Source organism: Anabrus simplex, chromosome 6, assembly GCF_040414725.1.
Source record: "Anabrus simplex isolate iqAnaSimp1 chromosome 6, ASM4041472v1, whole genome shotgun sequence".
Taxonomy (NCBI): domain Eukaryota; kingdom Metazoa; phylum Arthropoda; class Insecta; order Orthoptera; family Tettigoniidae; genus Anabrus; species Anabrus simplex.
Window position 1 is genome coordinate 109236746 of NC_090270.1, and position 16551 is coordinate 109253296.

The following is a 16551-nucleotide window of genomic DNA, read 5'->3' on the forward strand; positions in this document are numbered from 1 at the left end:
ACGAGCTCCTCGCGTCTTTCGGCACAGACGGAATCCGATTATTGAATTGTGTGAAATGTTCAAAATAAGATTTCGTTTATCGAAAGATGTTGTGGAACGACTGGAACTAAAGTTAAGGGACACACTACAAAAACCTAGTCAAATAAATTATCCCCTGTCACCCATGTGTATGTTCCTAATAACTCTTAGGTTTTATGCTACAGTAAGTTTTCAAATGGTTGTTGGAGAGCTCTTTAACATTGACAAGTCAACGGCTTTCTCTTTCAACTTTGATATCACCATATAGGTTCTTTTATTTTCTATTATATGTTTGTACCTTGATAGTACAATATCCACCAGATCGCCCTTTTCTTTCTGTGTGAAGTTCCTTCCATGTTTACTTCGCGAGATCACAATATTATCTTCTTCTCCTTCTTCGACAGTCACGGCAATTTCGTATTTCATTTGTTGACAGTCACGGCCAGGTCAATCCCACTATTTAAGTATTATCCAACGGGCCGAGCTATTTCGTATTTCATTTGTTTTGCGGTGTTGCCACGTCCAATTTTTTGAACTCCGATTACATTTGAACTACACATGTGTAAACCGAGTTCAGTTTTATACAACGCGATGAAGTCGTAATCTCAGTTCATTTTCAGAACTAAGTTCTTAATTGATCTCCAGTCAGATGTCTTTATACAACCGGGCCTTATTGTCATGTGAATTGGCCTAATTGGGGTGACTTCGCGACTGATTCCCCTGTCGGCGTGAATGAGATTCTTTGGATCTTACCTTGAAGACTGAAATTAATGTTTTAGGAAATATAAGGGATGACATTTTCCTTTCACTGAATGGCCATGCCTTTGAAAGCGAATACCCAGAAAAATAATGTGCATGATACCGAGCGAGCGGCTGCAGGCTTTACGTCTGTCAGTTTGCATTCAAGAGATAACGGGTTGGAATTCCACCGTCGGCAGCCCTGAAGATGGTTTCCAAATCTTACATCAGGCAAATGCTGGACCTGTATCTTAATTAAGGCCACAGTCGTTTCCTTCCCACTCCTAGCCTTTCCTGTCCCATAGTCGCCGTAAGACCTATCTGTGTCCGTGCGACGTAAAGCAAATTGGTACAAAAAAGAAAATAAGGAAATATGTGCATGTTAGCCTGGAATTGGGCTCCGCTTTTCCCTTTTTGAGTGTATTTGTGGTATTAACAGCTATTGAATATATTTTCTGTATATACAGTATGTTGCTTTCCCTTCGTACAATAGGTGTAGCAGTCCACATTCATACCTTACCGGATTTTACAATTAGAAATTAGATGTGCAACACCGTGTGAACATGGGAGTCCTTTACTTTCGTCAATATTATTATTCCTTTAAATGGCATATAGGACTATATACAAGCATAATAAATTATTGACCGAGCGAGTTGGCCGTGCGGATAGGGCCACGCAGCTGTAAGCTCGCTTTCGGAAGATAGTGGATTCAAACACACTGTCGGCAGCCGCGAAGATGGTTTTCCGTGGTTTCCCATTTCCACACCATAAGCCCACGGATGCTTCCGTCTCACTCCTAGTCCTTTCCTATCCCATCGTCGCCATAAGGCCTATCTGTGTCGGTGTGATATAAAGCAAGTTCTCTTCAAACATACAATTTACCACTTTCCCTTTCCATTAATGGAAATCATTTTAGAAACGTTTAAAATCTTAAAGCAAATTTGAGGAAAAGCTAAATAAAAACTCCATAATAGACTGAAACCACAACCGAGTGTTATATTTCCACTTGTAATCACGTTTAGAAAACAGTGACAGTGATAATAATAATAATGGCCTTACGTCCTACTAAGTACTTGCACGGTTTTCGGAGAAGCTGAGGTGTCGGATTTCTTTCCCGGGCTCAGAAAGCTAACGTCTAAACCGGCGATGATAATATTTTGTCTACTTTACCCCAAAATCTCGCCAACATTTTTAGGCCTAAAAACTCGCTCATCCGCCTCGTACGAGAGAGGACACTTTCGGTCGTTGGGCAGAATTATACCAAATTTCTGGTCATTTACACAAAAAATAGCGAAATATACGTGCCCTCCTTCTAAACGTATGTTGTTAGAAGACATAATATAAACAGAAAATTGATTTTGTGTTACTTAACTGCACCTGAACACCGTCCTCTTTTATCACGCATTTAGCTCTGTATTTGTGCTTTATGGGCTTTCTTTTTTATGGAGAGAAGCGTCGCAAGTATACTGTAGTATCTGAGAATGTTTACATGTAATATCCACACAGTTTTAAAAGTCCCCAATTTACATTGATGAGTACAGCGGAGTGAGCTTTTTGCCAAACAGCTGCGATTTCAACATGCTCCGCTCGCTACAGTGATTTTCTCGTAGACGGTGGCGCCAATGCTACCTCTAGTGTATCATTTACTAACTCTGTGCGTACAGCCATAGTATTAGCCTGAAGTAAAAATGAGGGAACCACAAAAAAAAAACCTTCAGATCTGCCAACTGTGGGGTTCGAATCCACCATCTCCCAAAAGCAAGCTCACAGCAATGTGATCAAACTGCACAGCCAATTCACTCAGTTTCTTGTGATTCGCAATTCCACATGGGCTTATTCTCCCAAATTACACAGTTTGAACTTCTACCATAGGGCGACCCACTTACCTGTACATGGATCTTCAGTTATACATATATGTAATAACATTATGTACCTTAATGAAAGATACTTCCCTATCAATCAATCAATCAATCAATCAATCAATCAATCAATCAATCAATCAATCAATCAATCAATCAATACTGATCTGCATTTAGGGCAGTCGCCCAGGTGGCAGATTCCCTATCTGTTGCTTTCCTAGCCTTTTCCGAAATGATTTCAAAGAAATTGGAAATTTATTGAACATCTCTCTTGGTAAGTTATTCCAATCCCTAACTCCCCTTCCTATAAATGAATATTTGCCCCAGTTTGTCCTCTTGAATTCCAACTTTATCTTCATATTGTGATCTTTCCTACTTTTATAAACGCCATTCAAACTTATTCGTCTACTAATGTCATTCCACGCCATATCTCCGCTGACGGCTCGGAACATACCACTTATTATTTCAACATACCACTTAGTCGAGCAGCTCTTCTTCTTTCTCTCAATTCTTCCCAACCCAAACATTGCAACATTTTTGTAACGCTACTCTTTTGTCGGAAATCACCCAGAACAAATCGAGCTGCTTTTCTTTGGATTTTTTCCAGTTCTTGAATCAGGTAATCCTGGTGAGGGTCCCATACACTGGAACCATACTCTAGTTGGGGTCTTACCAGAGACTTATATGCACTCTCCTTTACATCCTTACTACAACCCCTAAACACCCGCATAACCATGTGCAGAGATCGGTACCCTTTATTTACAGTCCCATTTATGTGATTACCCCAGTGAAGATCTTTCCTTATATTAACACCTAGATACTTACAATGATCCCCAAAGGGAACTTTCACCCCATCAACACAGTAATTAAAACTGAGAGGACTTTTTCTATTTGTGAAACTCACAACCTGACTTTTAGGCCCCGTTTATCAACATACCATTGCCTGCTGCCCATCTCACAACATTTTCGAGGTCACGTTGCAGTTGCTCACAATCTTGTAACTTATTTATCACTCTATAGAGAATAACATCATCCGCAAAAAGCCTTACCTCCGATTCCACTCCTTTACTCATATCATTTATATATATAAGAAAACATAAAGGTCCGATAACACTGCCCTGAGGAACTCCCCTCTCCACTATTACAGGGTCAGACAAAGCTTCACCTACTCTAACTCTCTGAGATCTATTTTCTAGAAATATAGCAACCCATTCAGTCACTCTTTTGTCTAGTCCAATTGCACTCATTTTTGCCAGTAGTTTCCCATGATCTACCCTATCAAATGCTTTAGACAGGTCAATCGCGATACAGTCCATTTGACATCCAGAATCCAAGATATCTGCTATATCTTGCTGGAATCCTACAAGTTGAGCTTCAGTGGACTAACCTTTCCTAAAACCGAATTGCCTTCTATCAAACCAGTTATTAATTTCACAAACATGTCTAATGTAATCAGAAAGAATGCCTTCCCAAAGCTTACATACAATGCATGTCAAACTGACTGGCCTGTAATTTTCAGCTTTATGTCTATCACCCTTTCCTTTATATACAGGGGCTACTATAGCAACTCTCCATTCATCTGGTATAGCTCCTTCGGCCAAGCAATAATCAAATAAGTACTTCAGATATGGTACTATATCCCAACCCATTGTCTTTAGTATATCCCCAGAAATCTGATCAATTCCAGCCGCTTTTCTAGTTTTCAACTTTTGTATCTTATTGTAAATGTCATTGTTATCATATGTAAAGTTTATTACTTCTTTGGCCTTAGTCTCCTCCTCTATCTCGACATTATCCTTGTAACCAACAATCTTTACATACTGCTGACTGAATACTTCTGCCTTTTGAAGATCCTCGCATACACACTCCCCTTGTTCATTAATTATTCCTGGAATGTCCTTCTTGGAACCTGTTTCTGCCTTAAAATACCTATACATACCCTTCCATTTTTCACTAAAATTTGTATGACTGCCATTTATGCTAGTCCGTTGTCTGATTGGTGCAGGTATAACAAATTTATTTGGGAAGGAATACTTTTATATTTACATCGTTAAGAAGGCATGTTGTCATAGCAGTAACAATATGCAATGAAATAAATGAATACAAAAGATAAGCATAATTTACTATGTTAAATATCAGTTTATTTACATGTTAAGGAAAATATAATAACAACAACAACAACAACAACAGTATGCAATAGAAAAATAAATATAATTTACAACATCAAGAGCCACGGCACCTACTGGGTGGATTGAGTAGGTCAGTAGTTGCTGTTGCCGGTCCCAAGCCCGGGGAAAGGAGGAGGGTTGGCTCAGTGCCGTACAATAACAGCCAGAGAACATCTTGAGGCAATCACACTTCACAATCTCATTTTTCATCATATCATATTTCATTTATCACCTTTCCAGGTCACATCTGGAATTGCAAACCCTGACCATGGTCAAACTCTTGATCATTGATCAGACAATCAATCTAATATGGAAAGTATTCTATTGAAAGAATCCACCAGTTTGGACAGCTATATAATCTTCCAAACGAAGACATCATTCGGATACGGTGGGGTGTCAGATAGAGGATTGTGGTGAGGCTTAATGATCAATCGTGCAGTTTAATCAAACTAAGAATGTATTTAAGTTCAATAAACCAGGAAAGTTTTCATATATGGCAACATTAAATATCAATTCATTGATGAAGGTTGGTAAGTTGAAACATCTATCAGATACAGTATTTTGAATCAACATAACATTGTGATTTCAAGAATTATGTAATACTGATCAGAACCCAATTGAATCAGGAAGGCATAGTCTCTATAAAGAACCTCCAGGTGAAAGAGTCATAAAGAATGTTCCTCAGTTTGGAGTTGGTTTCTTGATACACAATAGAATTCTAGATTCCGTTATTAATTTTTCCACAAATCCATCAAGAATAGCATTATTAATGATTAAAGTGAAAAACAAGATTTATAGATTGATAAAGGTTCATGCTCCAACAGATGAAAAGAACAGAACTGACAAAGAGGGAACAGATCAATTTTGGGATTAACTTGACCAATTGGTAACGAGTATACCTGATACTAACATAAAAATTCTCCTTGGAGATTTTTATGCAAAGATTGGACATGAGAGAAAATTTTCTGTTGTGGTGGGATGATGGCCAGCACATAAATTAACAAACAAGAATGGCAAATGGTTAATTGAATTTTGTAATAACAATGGACCAATTTTAGAAACGAGAAGGTTTAGAAGAAAACCATATAAATTAATGACTTGGAAAAGTCCAAATGTTAAATTGGGTGAATCCCAAATGGATCATGTGGCCATGGATCGGAAATTTCATAAAAAGATGTATAATGTTAAGGTTCTGTGTGGTGTCGATGTTGATTCAGACCATTACATCTCCAAGTATAATTTATATTAACTCCTAAAAGGAAAAATTAACCGCATAACCTTAATAGGAAAAGATTGTATGATCCTATTTCAGTCATTAATAATAATCGAACATACTTTGAGAAATCCACAACACTTTTAAGTGATAGCTCGGGAACCACTATTAACAAACTAAAAGCCATAGCAGAGGAAGTTGCTCCCATTAAAAAACGAAAAAAAAATATGCTTGTTGAAATAAGAGTGTGATACAACAATACTACACTGGCATGAAGCCTGGTTGAATGATCAACAAAAAAAAAAAACACAAAGCTCTAGAAAAGAATTAATCAATGCTAGATGATTAACGGCTAAAGAAATCAGGAGATTTAAAAGAAATTACCAGGAGGAAGCTTTCAGTCGAAATAAAACAAGAGACTATTATAGGACATTTAAACAATACCAAAAATATTATACTCCCCCTACTCTCCTGATGAAAGATAAGAATGGAAAGGTGGCCTATAATGATTATGACAATGCAATAATTTTGGCTGAATACTTTAAAACATTACTTAATATTGATGAACCTGGAAAATATTTTGAATTTGATCTATTTCTCAGAAATAAAACATCTTTGGAGAAGGTCATACCATTGGTTTACTATGAAGTAAGTGAAGCTATTGATTCACTGAAGCCTTTTAAAGCAGCTGGAGAAAATCTAGTAGCGGAACTCTGGAAGACTGAAAATATACAGACTATTCAGAATCTACGTAAACATCTCATTGACATATTTGGAATACAGAAAAATTGCCTGAAAAATGGAATGTTGCACTTATCCATAAAAAACGTCATAGATCAGATCCTAGTATCTATCGGGGAATTTCTTCGCTAGATATCACCTATAAAATTTTCTCTAAGATCCTATGTTCCAGAATCCATGACCAGCTTGATAGTGAATTGGGTGAATATCAAGGTGGTTTTCGTCCAAGACAAAGTTGTCCAGATCAAATTATCAGTCTCAAATGTATCATAAAACATCAACGCATTAGGAGCAAAAATTTAGTGATCACTTTAGTTGATTTTCAAAAGGCTTATGATACTATCCATCGTGAATTAAATATATGAGTCCAGCCCCACAGTTGGGTGACGAAAATGGGTCGTATTGTCTATAAGTAAATTAAGCGTGGTGAAAATATATGGGGCCTAACTGTTACATTATTTATAATATGCGCTGTCAATAACGTTCATCCTACGGCTTCATCATAAATCCATTACAGACAACAACAGATATGTACATCATGAATCATAATAACATCAAAATCATCGTTAGGAAGGATGTCGTAATAGATATCTCATATGGGTTCGGCGCATGTTCATATTCATCATAACGCATATCATCATATTATATTATTATCATATTATATCATTTTTGTATTTCGCTTAGCTCCGGCAGAACATAAGATTCCTAACTCATGAGTAGGTTCTCACGACAGTTTCACCACAATGTTAAATTAATCGTAAAACAATAAAACATACCTGAAACAGACAGGCGTCTCGTGCAATGGTAATAATTAATTATTATGAAGTAATGTGGAGGATTCCTAACTATCAAATAATAAACTTAAATATAGGATGGCTGGTTTATTTACATCAGATGCACTATTGTTGGAGGACACAATGTACATTGTTGAAGATAACATGAGAAGAATGGCAGTCTTTAGTAACAACAATGGCATATGTAAACAATGACCTTACACCGAGCTCAATAGCTGCAGTCGTTTAAGTGCGGCCAGTATCCAGTATTCGGGAGATAGTAGGTTCGAACCCCACTGTCGGCAGCCCTGAAGATGGTTTTCCGTGGTTTCCCATTTTCACACCAGGCAAATGCTGGGGCTGTACCTTAATTAAGGCTACGGCCGCTTCCTTCCCACTCCCAGCCCTTCCCTGTCCCACCGTCGCCATAAGACCTATCTGTGTCGGTGCGACGTAAAAAAAATCAATGACCTTTAAAATGACAACATGTCCATAATTACAATTGCATTTACAAATATTTAATCCTTAGTCCATTTGAAATTTCATATAGTCTGACATTGACTCAATCATAAATAATAAATCTTCAAATGAATATTCAAGTAACTTGAAAATGATTTAAAACATTGCCATAAATGGTGGTTTAAATATCACCTTAATCATTGATTTAATACATGTCACCGTGTTATAAGTTAATCTCGATTGTAATTGGCAATAACATGATTGAATTTGGATATAAATTGGTCGGAATGAGTTTGAGTTGGTTGATTTTCGTCTCCTTTACCCGCGGTTCTAAGAGAAATCTTTACTTCGGCCAGTATTCGCCTTCAGGTTATATCATTTGAGCAATTGTAAATTAACATTAATTCAATGGCAGCAACATAAAGATACTCATAAAATATGAAAGAGATTTTCCCTTTCTCAAACAATGTACTCACTTCAATGCAGAAATAAATAATGTGAGATTAAAGATCGATTCGAAGAACATAAACAAATGTGGTACCATCAAGTAGAGAATAAATCATTTCAACATACTGATAAAATGAGAAGAATGTGGCATCATCCTAGAATGGATAAAGTACATCCCACAATATTACAATATAGCCACACTGTATTAATTCTGGATTACTCTTCGATGAAAGGCTGAAATAAAATCTCATGCACAAACATAATATTACAGTACTACTGCTGGTGGTTACTGGATCAATTCTGGTCAGATTCTCGTGGAAATACACCTGTAATTAATAACAAGAGCACAACTCGGCATACGGCTTCTAATATTCATGGATTAATATCGAAGATTGCTACATTCTGTTACCTTTCTTATTTAATTGCTACAAGCGATCTATTCATTTCTCTACTCGAAGACCCTATTCAACAAATACCTCTCATAAAATATCAGTGCAACATAACAGGCAATTTAAATAACACGTCAGTTCAGTAGCTCATAGACTCATAAACACATAGATTCAATACTCGCAGACCTTCAAAAATACGTAGATTCAATAACTTGTCGACCTAAGATACAAAGATTCAATAATATGTAGCTAACACTGTCCTTGATTCTCCAGTAAAATAAAATTTACCATACAAATCTGCTAAATCTGCTGAATACTCTGAAATAGAATTACTACTCTCTACTCAACAATAATAGTACAAATATTATTACAGTTGATGCATAATCGTTGTTTCGAAGATCGTAATTTACCTGACCCATTTAACACTGAAATTGATATTACTGAAGACTAACATCCAGAAATTCAAGTAAGTGAGATCTAGATACATGATCAACATTAAATGTGGCTTGAAATTGTTAATTGAAGATATACTATGTCCTACGGTACCTTGATTTATTTGAAGATATAATATCAATCTCATATCCCAAATATTCTTTCTTCCCTGCCGATTGTAAATGATATGTACACAAAAATCAAAATAAGGAAAATAACCTGAAAGAGAATTCTGTATTAATGAACATAAAAGTAAGGACTTATCTTGTGTAGAGCCGCCTCCGCCGGGATCAGATGAAGTATTACAGTCCATCTTGGCGTTGTCCTGGTGCCTCACATATTATTCATCTTGATGTAACACACATTAAAGAAAATGCACATCTTGAATGTTGCACACTGTAACATAATAGTATACATTATTCTTGGCCAAGCATGCATAAAGTACAATTAATAAAATCAATATTTATACGATCGAGAAATTGTGATTCCGATCTTGAAATTATCACAGCAAACAGTTCAGATTAATATTAAATCCGCAACTCCGACCGTACGACAGAATATCGGTTGCATCTGTCGTGAATATTGGCGACAATCCGTAGCGTGAAATGTGGAAATAATAATAATAAATGCTCAGCTTATACGATTGTTTCCTTCCACGTTCAGGGCAAGAGAGTGAGTGAGAGTTGTTAACAATGGGCAATGTAAGCTTGCCACGTCTGTACGACTTCAGTTGTATCCCACTTTAAATGTTGAGTTTCCATACTCAGTTTTGTTAATTAACCATCTCGTTATTACCTTATAAATCATGCCGTGAATTTAGAAATAGTGCTCCATTTTCTCAACTTTTATTATCAATTCTTTCATTTAAATAAATTACTATATTGAAATGTCGTCGTTCCATCATATTCCAAAGATAATTATAGATGCAGATTCCATTCTCCGTGAAGCAAAGATGCTTATTATCAACGCCGATATGAGAAAAATGTCACAATATCCTTACTGAATTTGGTCTACATTGGAAACTTGTTAACCTTATTGCGGTCACTCTGAGAAACTCAAAGTCTAAAGTTAGGTTAAGAAATGAAATCTCTGAACCATTTGAAATTCTTACTGGTCTTTGACAGGGAGATGGATTATTCCCATTGATGTTTGTGTGAAAAAAAAAAAAAAAAATTGCCTGAATGGAGTAAGGTATGTCCTCCGACTGTTAAGATTGGAAGAAATAGTCGACTAAATTGCCTTGCATTTGCTGATGATCTGGCGCTATTAGCAAATAGTATAGAAGAAGCAAAATTTCAAGTAGAGGAACTAGGAAGATTAGCAGCAAAGGTTGGGTTGAAAATATCTTTTGAGAAAACAAAAAAGATGCCATCCTTTAAAGTTGACACTCCACATATTATATTAAATAACATGCATACATTATCATTAAAGACTGTTATGCCTTTCAGCGTTCAGTCTGCAAGCCTCTGTGAAGTTACTTATTAAATAATACTCAGAAAATTAAATTTGTAAATACACGTAAATTTAAATATCTTGGTGCAATTGTCACTTGGAATGCTAATGAAAAAGCGTCCAGAGACAATGGAACTCTAAAATTGAGACGAGCACAACAAATTACATGGCCGAGTTACAAAAAAAATGTCTCTTTCAATTAATGTCAAAATTCACCATTATAACTCCGTCATCGAACCAGAAGCAATATATGCAAGTGAAACATTATTCAAACTAAATACCCATGCAACAACAGACAAAGCAGAAAGTGGATAGAAGAATTCTCCAGACAGTTATTAATAAAAAACATCAGGTTGATGGCCAGTGGAGACTTTACCCAATTCAGTAATTTACAAGGAAAGTGAATCAATTTTCGACACGATGAGAAAACGGAGGATTGCATGTTTTGGACACACATACCGTTTGCCAAATTTTAGACTCCAAAAACAGCTTTTTGATTTCTTTTGGAATAGTAAAACAAAAAACACTTGGTTTAAAGAAATACAAATGTATTTGGATGAATTGAAAATTACTACAGAACAAATTGAAAATAGAGAAGAGAAGAAGATTCTAAACAACAAATATACAAAACTATCACTTAAAACATCAAAACGTAAGCCGTATGTTATATCAGCAGAAGAACGGGCTGTAATATCGTCTAAAATGAAGAAGTTTTGGAAAGAGAAGAAATTATCAAGTGTTAAAAAATGAACTTATTTTTTAATGTACTTATTTTTTGAAGATTTTATTGTATAAGGTTGATTTTGGGACTTCAGTGTGGGCGTAAACAGTGTAAATAAATTAATCAAGAGCCATTCCATGGTCACTAAATTACAAAGCAGAGGGTATGAATAAACAAACATAATAAACATGAGTACTAGTATTCAAAAAGCAAAGTCATCTCCATATAAGCCAAGGAGGCCATTGGAAGGGTGGAAGGTAAAAGCTTCCACTATCCATAACATTGGCACTTGGTGGGGTAGAGTGGATAGCTCTACGCCCGGCCGCCTTCGCCCCCGGAAGTCTAGGAGATGTTCCCCTTCTGAATTCCTTCTCTCATAGCCATGTAGTCCCATCACCTTCTCATAGCCATTCCTTTCTGTTTCGAGCTGTGCGTTGAGGTCCAATGATGATTGCCCTCTCTTCACTGATAGTCTCTTCTAGGTCTTTGAGAAACTTATTCTTTTCATCTTGACTGCAAACCTGTCTGAGGGGCATACACTTGCACCAGTGTCAGCTTCTCTTTCCCAAGGTGAACTGTTGCCTTTATAATCCTCTCACTGATGTACTGGATCTTTGTAATACCATCTAACTCTTTAGACAATATCAATCCTACTCCATTTTTCATCTCTCTGTTGTTACCATTCCATTAGAGGGTATCGTTTTTCCTCAACTCTTTCTTCCCTTTACCTTTCCATTTAGTTTCACTCAGTCCTAGGATTTATATTTTCCTTCTGTCCATGATGTCCACTAACTCTTCACATTTCCCCGTCAAACTCAGTACATTGATTGTTTCTATTCGAGTGTGTTGCCTTCTCTGTGGTTTTTGCACAATCGCAAGGCTTGACCTAAAGCCATCATACCTGGCGTGGGTCTGCGGGTGCTGTTGTCTACTCCCGAATTCTTTGTTTGCATCCTAGGCTCGCATAAGTGTTGAAAGCGATTGCAGTTACTCTCCAACTGACTTGCTAGGCCTAACGTTAGAGAAGATTTTCTGTCGTGCAGTTTGTCAGGTTTGGTGGCAACCGCCCAACCCTCGGCTAGACAGTCACAGGTAGTACCATCTACTGTCGCTTACGGTAGCTGGATGTATCTGACCTGACCCTAAACTTCTTCCCTTTGCCTTTAGAGCAGTCCCCTGCCACATCTGCAAGGCAGCAGCTTCCAGTTGAATTTGTCATTTCCTACACAATGGCTTCAACAAGCCCCCTAAGGGTGAACTCCTCTGCCCATAGCCATTGGTTCTCCCTTAGTTGGTCAGGTTTGGTAACAGCCGGCCAACCCTCGGCCAGGCAGTCGCAGGTAGTACCATCTATTGTCGCATATGGTAGCAGGATGTACCTGACCTGACCCTAAACTTCTTCATCACTTATTTATTCGTTCATTCATTCATTCATTCATTCATTACAAGTGGCAAGGTTTGGGCTTTTGGCTCTCTCACACTTAACCACATTTTTAATTACAGATTGGATTGTCTTATTCTTACAAATTAATGAGGTGATGCTTATGATGGTAGAGGTGATGGTGGAGAAGAGGTTTTTTACATTCACGCTGCAATGAGAAACAGGGACTTTGACAATATATTGGCCGACTTAATTTTGTTTGTAACTAGGTGACTCTGTGTAATAGTTGTGATACTAAAAATAATGAAAACTAGTAATAAAATGCGCTATACCCTATCGGTTCTAGAGTTACGCAGGAAACTGATTATCTACTGGATGTGACTTGAGTGCATCGTAATACGAGTATGAATACTTAAGTACTGCACCATTCATTCTCATATTCACACTTGCATTCACTTAAGCTGGCTATCTTAAGTCATAACTATACCTAGTCTAGCCATAAATTCTGTTACAACTTAAAAAGTGAAAAATGCAAATATTATGAGAAGTATTTTAATTTGCTGTTAGTATGTTGTTCTTACAGGCATTCTTTACACAAATCACCGATCACTTTTCAAAATGGTCTCCTTGGGCACTGATACAGGCTCTGAGTCTTTGTGGCTACTCGTCTATGGCGGAACGGAGGACATCCAGGGGGAAATCCACCACTGCAAACAATAACGAACGCTTTAAACTTCCAATGGTGGTGCGTCTCTTCTTGCAGACGATGCCCTCAATCACTGACCTCAGTCAGTAGTCCAAAGGATTCAGGTCCGGACTTCTACTGGGCCAATCTTCAGTTGAAATGAAGTTTGGGACATGACGCTGAAGCCACCCTTGAGTTGACCTAGTCCTGTGGGCTGGAGCAGAATGTTGCTGGAAAGTCCTGAGTTGGTTTTGAAATAATGTGCCACTTAAGTTCTTCACTATAGGCTGTAAAACTGTGCTTTTGTACACTCTGGTGCTGGTTTTAACACCCTTTTCACAGAAATGCAGCTGGGTGGTGCCAGAATAACTCACCCCCCACCACACCATCACAGTGGAGGGATGATCGGCCCTCTGAACTTTCGGAACCTTTTTACTGGCTTCCCGAGATGATGGAAGGTTCCAAGAAGGACATTCCAGGAATAATTAATGAACAAGGAGAGTGTGTATGTGAGGATCTTCAAAAGGCAGAAGTATTCAGTCAGCAGTATGTAAAGATTGTTGGTTACAAGGATAATGTCGAGATAGAGGAAGAGACTAAGGCCAAAGAAGTAATAAAATTTACATATGATAACAATGGCATTTACAATAAGATACAAAAGTTGAAAACTAGAAAAGCGACTGGAATTGATTGCTGGAATTGCTATAGTAGCCCCTGTGTATAAAGGAAAGGGTGATAGACATAAAGCTGAAAATTACAGGCCAGTAAGTTTGACATGCATTGTATGTAAGCTTTGGGAAGGCATTCTTTCTGATTATATTAGACATGTTTGTGAAATTAATAACTGGTTCGATAGAAGGCAATTCAGTTTTAGGAAAGGTTATTCCACTGAAGCTCAACTTGTAGGATTCCAGCAAGATATAGCAGATATCTTGGATTCTGGAGGTCAAATGGACTGTATCGCGATTGACATGTCTAAAGCATTTGATAGGGTGGATCATGGGAAACTACTGGCAAAAATGAGTGCAATTGGACTAGACAAAAGAGTGACTGAATGGGTTGCTATATTTCTAGAAAATAGATCTCAAAGAGTTAGAGTAGGTGAAGCTTTGTCTGACCCTGTAATAGTTGAGAGGGGAGTTCCTCAGGGCAGTGTTATCGGACCTTTATGTTTTCTTATATATAAAAATGATATGAGTAAAGGAGTGGAATCGGAGGTAAGGCTTTTTGCGGATGATGTTATTCTCTATAGAGTGATAAATAAGTTACAAGATTGTGAGCAACTGCAACGTGACCTCGAAAATGTTGTGAGATGGACAGCAGGCAATGGTATGTTGATAAACGGGGCTAAAAGTCAGGTTGTGAGTTTCACAAATAGGAAAAGTCCTGTCAGTTTTAATTACTGCGTTGATGGGGTGAAAGTTCCTTTTGGGGATCATTGTAAGTATCTAGGTGTTAATATAAGGAAAGATCTTCACTGGGGTAATCACATAAATGGGATTGTAAATAAAGGATACCGATCTCTGCACATGGTTATGAGGGTGTTTAGGGGTTGTAGTAAGGATGTAAAGGAGAGTGTATATAAGTCTCTGGTAAGACCCCAACTAGAGTATGGTTCCAGTGTATGGGACCCTCACCAAGATTACCTGATTCAAGAACTGGAAAAAATCCAAAGAAAAGCAGCTCGATTTGTTCTGGGTGATTTCCGACAAAAGAGTAGCGTTACAAAAATGTTGCAATGTTTGGGTTGGGAAGAATTGAGAGAAAGAAGAAGAGCTGCTCGACTAAGTGGTATGTTCCGAGCTGTCAGCGGAGAGATGGCGTGGAATGACATTAGTAGACGAATAGGTTTGAATGGCGTCTATAAAAGTAGGAAAGATCACAATATGAAGGTAAAGTTGGAATTCAAGAGGACAAACTGGGGCAAATATTTATTTATAGGAAGGGGAGTTAGGGATTGGATTAACTTACCAAGGGAGATGTTCAATAAATTTCCAATTTCTTTGAAATCATTTCGGAAAAGGCTAGGAAAGCAACAGATAGGGAATCTGCCACCTGGGCGACTGCCCTAAATGCAGATCAGTATTGATTGATTGTTGATGATGATGATGATGATGATGATGATGCATAAACCCTGTCGTTTTGCACATTGAAAGATTCTTCAATAGTGAATACCTTTTCATCGGTGAAGAGAATGTTTTGATGACCATTTTGTGCGTAACACTGCAGGAGACATCGACATTCAAGCACTCTCAGCTTCTTTAGGTGCGCGTCAAGGTAATGTCCTGTTCGTTGGCGATAAGCCCGTAGTCCAAGTTCCTCTGACAGAAGCCGTGACATTGACCTTTTTGAAATGTTTATTTCACGGGCCATGATAGCCTGTTTCCACACCGCATTTCTCCGAATACGAGCCCCCACTGCCTTTTTTGCTGCAGGAGTCCTGACACTGCGTGGGCGACCGTCCCTCGAATGATCCTTTACAGACGAGCTCGATAGCTGCAGTCACTTAAGTGCGACCAGCATCCAGTAATCGGGAGAGAGTGGGTTCGAGCCCCACTGTCGGCAGCCCTGAAGATGGTTTTCCGTGGTTTCCGGCAAATGCCGGGGCTGTACCTTAATTAAGGCCACGGCCGCTTCCTTCCACTTCCTAGGCCTTTCCTATCTCATCTTCGCCATAAGACATATCTGTGTCGGTGCGACATAAAGCAGATTAAAAAAAAAAAAAAAAAGATCCTTTACAGTCCCGGTTGCATTGAATTGCTCAATGGTCCGGTTCACAGACATACGAATGATTTTCAGCTTTTGCAGAATCTTGAAAATGTCGCTTGGAGATTTTTCAACTTTATGTAATGCTATTACTGCAACACGATTTTCATAATCACCCCATTCCACTACAACTTTTATTATAATTTGGGTCCACCTTATTCAGTACATAAAAATTGCTGCGTAGATGTAATTACAACATATATTTCAATCAGTACTAGTTTCGATGCCCCACTGCAAACGGGTTGTACAGTGTGTGTCAAAAGTTTGTAACAGTATTTATGGCTAGACTGGGTAGAAGGTAAAGTACAA

At 37.9% G+C, this 16551-nt stretch overlaps 1 protein-coding gene across 1 annotated transcript in view; it reads left to right on the forward strand.

The window, feature by feature from the left end:
* Positions 1-16551, forward strand: part of RNaseZ (ribonuclease Z) — a 180578-nt gene that overhangs the window by 122534 nt on the left and 41493 nt on the right. The window lies entirely within an intron of this gene.